The 12,437-nt window shown below is 43.4% G+C and overlaps 2 pseudogenes; one reads left to right on the forward strand and one right to left on the reverse strand.

The window, feature by feature from the left end:
- The first annotated feature begins 1,863 nt into the window (after positions 1 to 1,863).
- LOC101517506 (GTP-binding nuclear protein Ran-like) lies at positions 1,864 to 3,628 on the forward strand (annotated as a pseudogene).
- Positions 3,629 to 3,664: 36 nt separating this feature from the next.
- Positions 3,665 to 4,533, reverse strand: LOC101517753 (proteasome subunit alpha type-3-like; annotated as a pseudogene).
- Between the last annotated feature and the right edge of the window lie 7,904 nt (positions 4,534 to 12,437).

Genomic DNA, 12,437 nt, shown 5'->3' on the forward strand with positions numbered 1-12,437 from the left:
CAATACCTGTAACGTGTAGGATGGACTTTTCTAAAAAGAATATTTCGAAATTTTTTATTAATATATATATACATTTATTGTTTGTATTAATACTAGAGGGAATTTTACAATAGGAAAATAGCTGAAAAGAAAAGATTTCATAGTTAAAACATATTTAGAATTCATAGGTTGTGTCCAGAAAAATTTAGAAATGCTGTAAGGTAATGTCCATGAAGAGATCATTGGATTACCTGTTTGTTTATATGTGTTTAGGCATTACTATAGAAGGAACTTAGTGAGCAACATGGTGGTTTTAGAGCTCAGTTGTTGGTAAGTGATTGAGGCACAGATATAAACTTCAGCATCCACTGTTCACCACCATGTTTGACAGAGAAATGACCATGTATTCTATCTTGTCTGAAGAAATCTTTGACAAAAAGATGCAGTATCTGTCATTTGTAAATTTTCTTGTTCTAAAGAAAAGTTATGTTCCACAGGCATACATCACATAAATAAAAGTTATTTCATAATAAAAAAAAGAACATATGTGCTTATCTGATGTATGTTCTCTAACTCATCCTGGTACAGTCACGAATAAATTGGACAAAGGTAAAAGACTATTTGGATCTGTTTCCAAACACTATGAAAGATAACAGATGCCTCTTCTGATTGGTTAATAATAAATTTTATGATTCCAGGCCCAACGATTTAAAATCTAAATTTAGGCCCGACACGGTAACCTATTTTCTTAACCAAGCTTTCTAATAGCAGTGTCCACTAGAAATTAGCAAGGGAGGAGTCAACCATGATAGTCCATTCTGAATTAAAATGCTGAGAGGGTAAAAAATGGTCATCACTGTGAAATGTATCCATTAAACTGTATCCATTAAATAGTTTAGCTTTCTCAGTAAATATAAGTTATCCTAAAAGATGTACATTAAACAATCTGGGCACATTTACAAAACTGTAAATATTTCTCTTTTTCTGAATTTTTGGTCCACATTTTACTAATAGGCTTCATCTGTTCTGAAGCTCTCGAAAGTACACAAAATTTAATTAGACTTCTGTCATTTTTTAGACATCTGTAGTAATAGTATTTTGATAGAATAAAATTTTGTCCCACTTGTTATTTGACAGTATTTTTAATATAATCCATGTTGTCATATTAATATAATATTTAACATAATCTCATGTTGTACCATAAAATGGGAGATAAATTCTTTGATTAGAAATACCAACGTCCCAAAACTTGAAACTTGAATTTTTGGATGCCTGTCAAGTATGTCAAGAAGGCTTAAAATGCATGTTAGGAGTAGAATCTCCTTACGTGAAACAATATAGATTACATTTAACTATTGCATAGAGTTATTATTTAAATATTTGACTGCAGCTCCACTTCCCATCCAACTCCCTGCTTGTGGCCTGGGAAGGCAGTCAAGGATGGCCCAAAGCCTTGGGACCCTGCACCCACGTGGGAGACCCAGAAAGAGGTTCCTGGTTCCGGGCTTCAGATCGGCACAGCACCGGCCGTTGCGGCTCACTTGGGGAGTGAATCATCGGACGGAAGATCTTCCTCTCTGTCTCTCCTCCTCTCTGTACATCTGCCTTTCCAATAAAATAAATAAATCTTAAAAAAAAATAGCCATCTTCTCACTTAAGTAAAATGCACCCCATACATGGAAATTGCTTGCTTAAATTCCTTAAAAACATTAATGTCCATGTAGTGATATTCAAAAAGATCAACTTCCTCTGAAGAGTTCAGAACAGCCTCTCCAGCGTTCAACCACCTTACGGTTACAAGGAAGGCGAAGGGAGGAATTCAAGGCTCAGCTCCAGAAAAGGAAACTGGTATCAGCAGCATCAGCCAGGGCGCTGGAGGAGGCCATGGCTGCCACCGAACATTACGAGCAGTAGGAGCTGCAGTCGGTCTATCCGGCTTTGTTAGTTTCAAATGGTCAAGCTCACTGGCCATTTTTCTAATTTCCTGTGATAGTACTTTATACTGAGATTTATTCATAATTATATCACATGCCCCAGATTCATAGCTACTTTCTCCTTGATTCTCCTTAGTTGAGCAGGAAGCTCACGACCCAGCACCAACCTCTGGGTCCTGCTTTTTGCTCTTTCTCTGTCTTGCAGATGGAGGGGAGGGCAAAGGCTGCAAAGGTCATTTTTAAATCTCCTCAGCTGACCGGGAAAGTCTTGAGGTGTGCTCTTTGGAGAAGCGGGCTGCAGATCAGTTGTCACTGCTCTAGACACCTTGCCATCTGTTTGCAGTGGCTTAAAGTTCGTACTTCTCACTGAACATAGCAGCCAAACTTTAACTGGTCACAGTTCTCCCTGCTGTTGAGCTCTCCTTAAAGCCCACAGTATTTTCTGCCACAGCTTATAGTTTAACACACATTTGTCAGTTGGATGAAACCACTGACAGTGCTTACTTACAAGTGAGAGGAATTCCTGATATGTTCTTTACTTGAGAGTTCTTTACCTGAGAGTTCTTTACTCCTGAGCCCTTAAAAAGCCCCTGGGAAAGGTTCATGTAACTATCCTCTAACTGAAGATGACTTGCTCATGGTACCCCAAGACTCACTTACCTCAAGCATCCCAATTGGAATTTCAGTAGCCTCTTGATTTTTCCTCCAATAACTTCTTGATTTTCCTCAGCCAGTCAAGCCCAAGTTCAGGTGCCCAATAGTGTAAATCAGAACACAGAGTTTCGAACCTTTCAAGGAAAATGAATGTATCGTGGAGCTGGAGCAGCGCAGCAAGTATCTCACAGGACAGCGCACCAAGGGGAAGAAAAAGCAGGGTTTTTATAGCTAAAGTGAATACACTAAAAATCATGCTACGTGCACAACAGCGGGGTGGCCGCTGGGAGCAATCTGTTAAATTTAAAAGCAATAACATCTCGGCAGACAAAGCGAAAGTTACCGAGGTCAGCATGCCCTAAAACAGACAATAACATTAAACAGGCCAGCGGCTCTCAGCCTTCCAAGAGCCTCACCTGAACTGGCTCTTTTGCAGAGTTCATGGTTGGTCCCGTCACTGTTGTCTGTCTTGGTTGATCCATATCACTTTAAAGAAAAAAAAGTAAAAATATAAAATTTGAGTTAGATGGACCTGGAGACACTTCCAGAAGACAAGACCATGATGACTGCATCTGAAGAGCCCAAGTGCAGTTCCGACTGGCGGTAGTCAGTGACAGGGGCACTGGGAAGATCACCTTTGTGAAGTGCCACCTGACTAGTGAACTGAATACTAGAGGTACTCAGCCATGCTGGGCATCGAGGTCCACCTGCTCATGTTCCACACCAACCCAAGAACTCATAAAGCTCCATATCTGGGACTCAGCTGGCCAGGGGCTCAGCAGCCTGCAGGATGGTTGCTACCCCAAAGCCCAGTGTGCCTTCATCATGTTTGATGTGACGTCCAGAGTGACCTACAAGACCGTGTCACCTGACCGAGAGACCTGGTGCGCATGCGTGAGAACAGTCCCGTCTTGCGGTGCAGTAACCGGGTGGATGTTAAGGACAGGAAAGTGAAGCCAAAATCTATTGTCTTCCACCAAAAGAAGAAACTCCAGTGCTATGACATTCCCACCAAAAATAACTCTAACTTTGAGAAGCTATTCCTCTGGCTTGCAAGGTGAAGATTTAGACAATGCGAGGCCCACTGAAATAAATTGCTACATTTTGTTCTCATCTGATTCATCTTTTTCCTTCAAAGATTCCTTGGCCTACTTCTCTGCTTCTTTGCTTATGTCTTTTGGAACAATTTCATGTTTTCCTTTAGTGAATTCACCAGCCCACCCAGCTGTACTCTAGTTCAAAAGCTTTATCCTTAATTTAATCATGTGCTATGTAAATTATTTTGGCATCTTCATTACCCTCATGGCAGGTCATTTCTTTGGTCTGGGGTTTTTCTATTGATGTCTTTGCAGCTTGCCTGACTGTGTCCATGGCACAGTCCCCATAACCATAGGAAACATTTGATGGGTCAATCCTATAAAGCTGTGTGCCATCATTCACACTATGAGATCCTAACATGAAGTTGCAGCCAAAAGTTCTCACAGCACTATAGTGTGTAATCAAGCATGCACATGGCCACTCTGGAAGACTTTTTTTTTTTTTAAGATTTATCTGTTTTTATTGGAAAGACATATTTACAAAGAAGAAAGATTGAGAATGATTTTCTGTTCGATGATTCACTCCCCAAGTGTTAATAATGGCTGGAGCTGAGGCGCTGTGCAGCCACGAGCCTCCTCTGGGTCTCTCATGTGGGTGCAGGGTCCCAAGGTTTTTGGTCATCCTCAACTGCTTTCTCGGGCCAGAATAAGGAGCTAGTTGGGCAGTGGAACAGTCAGGATACAAACTGGCATCCATATGGGATCCCAGCACATGCAGGCGAGGATTTAGCCACTAACCTATCGCGCCATGACCTTACAGAACATTTCAGTGGATTCTAACAGCCAGAGTTATATCTAAAGCTGGAAACTTCTTTTCTTGCATTGTCTACTAAAGAGTGGGCATCTGCCAACAACCCCTGCATTGCCATTCCAACACACTGATCTACGTAGAAAAGTCATTTGTTAGAATCTTCTTCATTTAGAGAGGACTAATTTTTCCACTCTAAAGACAACACCGTCTTCACATCTGATTCCAACAGCTACTATTTTCCACCGTCTTCATAGCATATTCTACCTGAAAAGAAAAAAAAAAAAAAACCTCATCCATTAGCAGAGAATGTAGGGGCAGACAGTTGATACCCTGTGCCAATCCAGTTCATGCTTGTGCGGCCACAGCAACGCCTAAGATCATTCTCTCGTTTCAATAATGCTTGCTTTGCACACTGAAATTTTCCACATAAAAATTCTTCTTCTAAGAGAAGAACTACGTTTGTTATCACCTTTTGAAAAAAAAGATTCATTTTTATTGGAAAGGCAGCTTTAAAGAGAGAAGGAGAGAGACAGAGAGAAAGATCTATCCACTAGTTCACTCCACAAGTGGCTGTAATGACCAGAGCTGAGCTAATCTGAAACCAGGAGCCAGGAGCCTCCTCAGGGTTTCCCACATGGTGCAGGATCCCAAGGCTTGGTCCATCCTCGACTGCTTTCCCAGGCCACAACCAGGGAGCTGGAAAGGAACTGGAGCAGCTGGAATATGAACTCTAGACCTGGCATACATAAGGCAAGGACTTTAGAAACTAGGTTACCACACTGAATTTCCCTTAACATCAGCATACATTTAGGTGTTTATACTAAATTTTTAGACAGTGAGCAATAAAAATGTGAATTTTTTTGATAGTGCACAAAACATATCAATAAGTATATTAATTTTTTTAAGATTTATTTATTTTATTACAAAGTCAGATATACAGAGAGGAGAGACAAAGAGAAGATCTTCCGTCCGATGATTCACTCCCTAAGTTTGAGCCGCAACGGGCCGGTGCTGCGCCGTTCCGATGCCGGGAACCAGGAACCTCTTCTGGGTCTCCCATGCGGGTGCAGGGTCCCAAAGCATTGGGCCATCCTCGACTGCTTTCCCAGGCCACAAGCAGGGAGCTAGATGGGAAGTGGAGCTGCCGGGATTAGAACCAGCGCCCATATGGGATCCCGGGGCGTTCAAGGCGAGAACTTTAGCCGCTAGGCCACGGCGCTGGGCCCAAGTATATTAACTTTTATCACACATAAACCTTAGTAGATATTTCTCTCAAATATTCTGTGATTTCCCAATCCTTTCACCAAAATACTTAAACCTTTAGTTATTTTGTCTTGTTTTCCTCTTTACAGTCTAATAATGTACCAATTCTCCTGTAGCATGAAATATTTCCCAATGTACTTTCTTTATTCAACAATTCATTTATTTCATTAATTTTCTCATCAAGAACACATTTTATGCTTAAAATCACTTTTCTTCAGCTAATTTTTTTTCTTGATTTACATTTTAAAATAACCCTTTAGGGCCTGGCGGCGTGGCCTAGCAACTAAAGTCCTCGCCTGGAACGCGCCGGAATCCCATATGGGCCTGATCTTCCTCTCTGTCTCTCCTCCTCTCTGTATATCTGACTTTGCAATAAAAATAAAATAAATCTTTAAAAAACAGTTAGGAGTGGGCCCGGCGGCGTGGCCTAGTGGCTAAAGTCCTCGCCTTGAAGGCCCCAGGATCCCATATGGGCGCTGGTTCTAATCCCGGCAGCTCCACTTCCCATCCAGCTCCCTGCTTGTGGCCTGGGAAAGCAGTCGAGGACGGCCCAAAGCCTTGGGACCCTGTACCCACGTGGGAGACCTGGAGGAGGTTCCAGGTTCCCGGCTTCGGATCGGCGCGCACCGGCCCGTTGCGGCTCACTTGGGGAGTGAATCATCGGACGAAAGATCTTCCTCTCTGTCTCTCCTCCTCTGTGTATATCTGGCTGTAATAAAATGAATAAATCTTTAAAAAAAAAAAACAGGAGGCTAAGAGTACTCACAATTATTTTTAGAAACATTCACCTCATTTACCATTGCCTAATTTAATCAGCATGAGTGTACCTAGATGCTTAGGAAACGTATGTCAGACAAGCGTATCTGTTGTCTTAGGCAGCAAGTTCAGGGTCGCAATCTAGGAAACCACGCCGCCCGTACCCACATAATCCTTTTTTCCCACCGGTGAGGCAAATGACCCTCACCTATGATCACTGGGATGGAGCAGTATTTCATTGTGTATAACCACTCCTCTCCCAAGCCCCCATAAAGGCCCATCATAGGGAAGGGCTTTCTCTCTTGGTTGTGTGCTTCCACAGCTCTTGTACTCTGACTCTAGACCTTCCCCACCCAGTACCTGCTCCATCTCTGGCTTCCTATGAATAGACTGAGGACAGAGATGGCCCCCGTATGTCTGTATTCCTCACTCTCTGTGCACTGCTTGGGCGGGGGGAGAGTCAGAGAAAATGCAAATGCTCATATGCTTTGTATTTTCGGGAGTTCCAGGAGAGGTGAGGCCTAGCAATAACAGAGCGTGGACAGAGAAGCCAGGAAAAACGGAATGTTTGCAGCTTTGTGCCACTGCAAAAAGCACACTGTATTGCCTTCATGGTCACCTACCGTCACTAAACTGCATCCCAAACTGGTTGGAGGCATTATTGTGAAAGCCCAAATCTGTGTCCACTCGGCTGATGCACAGAAACCCAATCGCTGAGATTGTGATGGTGGAAGACAGTAGGTGTTTCTTGCGAAATGCAGAGCAAGGAACCAGGCATCGCTTGCTTAATTCCCAGGCTCCCAGAGGAATTAGGGGTGAAAGTTCTTATAGACAGATATTTGGGGCTGAGAGATGTGTACATGTTTGGAGGTGGATGCCATGATCTTTAGGGAATTTACAGTGGTCTGGGGGCAGGGATGGGAGCATTATTTAAATTCAGTTATAGGATTTCTTTCCAGATACTACTGGCCATTTGGTTTTCTTTTTTTTTTTTGATGTATTGGAGAGCCAGATGTCTCTTGAATTAAGGCAGGGAGGACATCTCATGATAAGGGAGACAGAGAAGGACACAGGGCTACGGGAAAGGGCATGGGTCTGGGCACGTTTTACAGGGCTTCAGTTTCACCAGTGCTGGGCCAGGCCGAAGTCAGGAGTCTAGAATGCCATCTGGATCCTGCACGTGGGTGTCAGGGACTCAAGTACTGGAGCCACTGCTGGCAGGGTGTGAACTGGCAGGATCTCAGAGTGTAAACTGGAAGAAGACTAGAGTCAGGAGCAATGTTGATGCTCACACCCAGGCACTCTCATATGAAATAGAAGAACCCTAAGTTGGCATGGTCTTAACTATTGAAGTAATGATCACCCCATCCTACTGCATGACTCTGCCCCCAGTCAAATTTCTAAACGCCTGCAGCCACATGAGCAGCCTAGGAAAGACAAACAAGGCTAGTCAAGTCATGTTGTCAAACTGGCAGCACCTAAACGCCAAGTTGTTTGAAACCATTGATTACGTGGTAGTTGCTTGCTTGCTTCTTTCTTTCTTTTCTTTCTTTCTTCTCTTCCTGTCTTTCGTTTTTTTTTTTTTTTCAGATTTATGTATTTTTATGGGAAAGGCAGATGTACAGAGAGAAGGAGAGACAAAGATCTTTTGTCCGCTGGCACACTGCCCAAGTAGCTGCAACACCCAGAGCTGAGCTGATCCGAAGCCGGGTGGCAGAAACTTCTTCTGAGTCTCCCACATGGGTGCAGGGTCCCCAAGCCAGATAAAGACAAGAATGCCAAGAATCAAAAAGGAGTTCAGGAAATATTGACTCAGGAAGCACTCAGGATTATAGTATCCCCTATGCTAATCCCAGAGTGTTTGCTTCATTTGTTCATCCCACTCGCCTCTAGTAGTGCTAAAAATAGCTTATGCAAGTGCTTTATACAAACTTTAAGTAATCAACCATTGAGGTCAAGCCTTTTGGGGATGATACATGCTGGCTTCCTCCTGAATAATGAAATGCTTTTTCCTTTCCACAAGTGTCTACTGAGTCTCTGGTGGTCAGTTTTCATGACCCTTGTATCCCTGCCACCCACATGTAAGTATAGATGGAGTGATGATCTCCTAGCTTCAGCCTGGCCCAGCCCTGTCACAGCCATGTTGGCATGCATTTGCTTCTCTCTCTGTCTCTCGCTGCATTTCAAGTAGACAAAAAGGATTTTTTAAAAAATTAAAAAGTGCACTGTATGATTACAGTGTTAATAATTCCAAGTTGGATTTGATTATGTAGTTAAGCAGTTCTTTCACTTTTATTCAATGTTTATACTGATTTATCAAATAAATTGAAATAGAAATATTCTGTGAGCGTCTAAAAATATTCTGGGCCTAAAGCACTGTGCCTTCTATGGAAAAGAGCATTGTTTCTTATCCATCCCATTGTCATAGGGAATTTGATGTGAATGACGAAGGCAACCCTGATTCTTGTCTCACATGAAAGAAGAATTTTCAAGAAATCAGCCTCAATGATCCAAGCAGATGTACTGCACACCAGTGGGTACTTGGCCCAGCCTGACTCGGTCCACCTCCTGTCCTGACAGAAACAGTGACTTTGTCCAAGCGACACACACCCATTGTATTTCTTACTGTTGGGTGCTACAGCCCAGCCACACCTGGTCCAAGTTCAGACACAGCTCTCATGTGATTCAGTTGGGGCAGAGACCTAGCCCGGCCTATCCTACACCCAGTCTGGCTCTCATGAGCACCTGTGGCTGCTGAAGTCTAACTCACTCTGGCGCACCCTAGATCCAGCCCACACCCTTGTCGAGGGACACTGCAGCCACGTCCAGTGGAGATCACCAATCCCCATTCTGGGTCTTGCGCTCACTAGTGGGAACCACAACCCTGCAGGGTGTCCCCTTAGATTCCAAGGGATCAGTGCTAAGCCCATCTGTAGCCAGGAACCAGGAGCTTCTTCTGGATCTCCCACACAGGTGCAGGGTCCCAAAGCCTTGGGCCATCCTCGACTGCTTTGCCATGCCACAGCAGAGAGCTGGAAGGGAAGTGGAGCTGCCAGGATACGAACTGGCTCCCATATGGGATACCCACACATGCAAGATGAGTCTACTGCACTGGGTCCACTGTGGGGGTTTTCTGTTTGTTTGTTTTGTTTTTTAATAAAGAGAATGGTGCTCACTTTCTACATGGCTGTGAGTTTTCCATCTGTTATTTATTTCTAGTTTCATTCCACTGTGACTTCAAAAGATGTTTTGAATAACTCCAAACATTCATTATTTAGCAAGACTTGTTCAGTGGCCTGACATATGGGCTGTGAGAGAGAATGTTATATTACATTTGAGAAGAAAGTGTATCATGTTGCTGTTGGGTGAACTATTCTATTTACATCTGTTAGGTCCAATTAGTTCATAATGTTGTTCAGTTTGACTATCTTCTTATTGCTCTGAATGGCAGAGTGACAGAGAGGGAGAGAGAAAGATGTCTTCTATCCCCTGGTTCACCTCCCACATGGCCACAGTGGTTGGGGCTGGGCCCAGCTGAAGCCAGGAACTCCATCTGGGTCTTCATTTGAGTGACAGGGACCCAAGTACCTGGACCACTTTCCTCCATCTTCCCAGGTGCATTAGCAGGAAGCTGGATCGGGAAAACAGCAGACAGGATTTGAACTGGTGCCCTAAAGAACTACTTGCTTCTGGACCTGGTACGATGGCTCAGCGGCTAAATCCTTACCTTGCATGCACCAGGTACACATATGGGCACCAGTTCAAGTCCTGGCTGTTCTACTTCCCATCCAACTCCCTGTTTGTGGCCTGGGGAAAGCAGTAGAGGATGGCCCAAAGCCTTGGGACCATGGGCAATCTGGAAGAGGCTCCTGCTTGTGGCCTGGGAAAGTAGTAGAGGATGGCCTAAAGCCTTGGGACCCTACATCCATGTGGGAGACCCAGAAAAAGCTTCTGGCTCATGGCTTCAAATCACCTTAGTTCTGGCCATTGTGGTCACATCTTTCTGTCTCTCCTTTTCTCTGTAGATCTGCCTTTCCAGTAAAAATAAATTAAGTCTCTTTTTTTAAAGATTTATTTATTTTTTATTACAAAGTCAGATATACAGAGAGGAGGAGAGACAGAGGGGAAGATCTTTCATCCGATGAATCACTTCCCAAGTGACCACAATGGTTGGTGCTCTGTCAATCCGAAGCCTGGAACCAGGAACCTCTTCCATGTTTCCCATGTGGGTACAGGGTCCCAAGGCTTTGGGCCGTCCTTGACTGCCTTCCCAGGCCACAGGCAGGGAGCTGGATGGGAAGTGCAGCTGCCAGGATTAGAACCAGCACCCATATGGGATCTCTGCGCGTTTAAGGCGAGGACGTTAGCCGCTAGGCCATGCCACCGGGCCCATAAAGTCTTTAAAAGAAAAATTCTTAATTTTTGTTGTGTGAATTAATTTTATTTCATGCAATAACTATAATTTATACACAAAGCATTTCACATTGAAAAATCATGTGAAATTATATTATAATTTGAAATAACGTTGATCATCTTTTAAAAAGATTCACTTTTTTTTTTATTTGAAGGACAGCATTAAAGAGCGAAAAGAAGAGACAAAGAGAGATTTTCTATCCACTGGTTTATTTCCCAAATGGCTACAACAACTGGAGCTGGGTTGGTCCATAGGCAGGAGCCAGAAGCTGTTTCCAGATGTCCCACGTGGATTTTGGGACCTCGACCATTCTTCCTTGCCTTCCCAGGCCATAAACAGGAAGCTGGATGGGAAGCGGAGACAGCAGGGCCCTGCTCAGTGTCCATTTGAATGTTGGTGCTGCAGGTGGAAGCCTAGCGTGCTATGCCATGGTGCCAGCCCCTGATCCTCATCTTAAAACATAGATTAATGTCTTTCTTCTCATCCTCTTTTTTTTTCCCTCCCTGGTTTTCATTACATAATCTGAGGTTAAAAATCTTATTTAAAAAAAAATCTCCTTTCTCAGTTTTCTCTTATGCAGTTTGTGTGTTGCCATAGCAACAGTAATTATTTCACCTTATCAGTATCAAGCATCCTCTGCTGAAAGGTGGTTTTATTCAACTCTCTATCTTTAGCAAGTTTCAAGGCTCATTGCCAGTTCCTTTTCTCTTTTCATCATTCATGAGTTTCTGATTCATGTCTCAGTAATTTATTGTATAGTTCTGAGCCATTTTTGCAGAAAAGAGAATTTAACTGGGAAAGCATTCATCAGAACGCTCATGATTTCAAAGTGGCAGAAAACTAAGTCCAAAAGACTCAAGTGAAAAAAAGAGAATATTGACATATAACCTGTATTTACAATAACCTATAGAATATTGATATAGGAAACTATAGAGCTTCAACGGAAGGCAACCTCCCACTGTGGCATCTAACTCTGGTTTGGCTGTCTCAAGGACATCTCTCAGATTCACATCCCTACCCTATCTCTCCAGCAGAACTGGAATACCCTTACCTTCTAGACTCTGAGCTAACAGTGTCAGTGACCTATCAGGCCATCTGTCCATCTTTTAAACTAACATTCTGTGCTTCTGCTTAGAACCATGAGCCACATGCTCAGTCCTGGTACCTAAGGGCATGGAGTGGTATAGGGTCACCCCTTTTAAAATCATGTCCAAGGGCAGAAGGATAAAGACCCTGCTACAAAAATCTAGTTGTGTTGCACAAGGCAAAATAGCAGCAGTACATTTAGCTAAGATTTTAAATGTCTTGCAAATTGAAATCTCCAAAGGTACATGTTAATGGTATTTGAGAGGTGGGACCTTGGGCAGGTGATGGGGTCAGGTGAATGGATCACCTAGATTCGTAACATAATGGGTTATTACAGCAGTGGCTTTGTTGTCAGAGTGAGTGCTCTCTGGCAGGCTTGCTCATCTTACCATGATGTTGTGGTACAACAGGGTAATCTCCATGTGCTGCACAGACATTGTTACCAGGCTCCTCTACATCCTGGTCGCTCTCTCTCTCTCTCAAATGATTCACTTATTTTAACT

Source organism: Ochotona princeps, chromosome 29 (genome assembly GCF_030435755.1).
Source record: "Ochotona princeps isolate mOchPri1 chromosome 29, mOchPri1.hap1, whole genome shotgun sequence".
Classification (NCBI taxonomy): Eukaryota; Metazoa; Chordata; class Mammalia; order Lagomorpha; family Ochotonidae; genus Ochotona; species Ochotona princeps.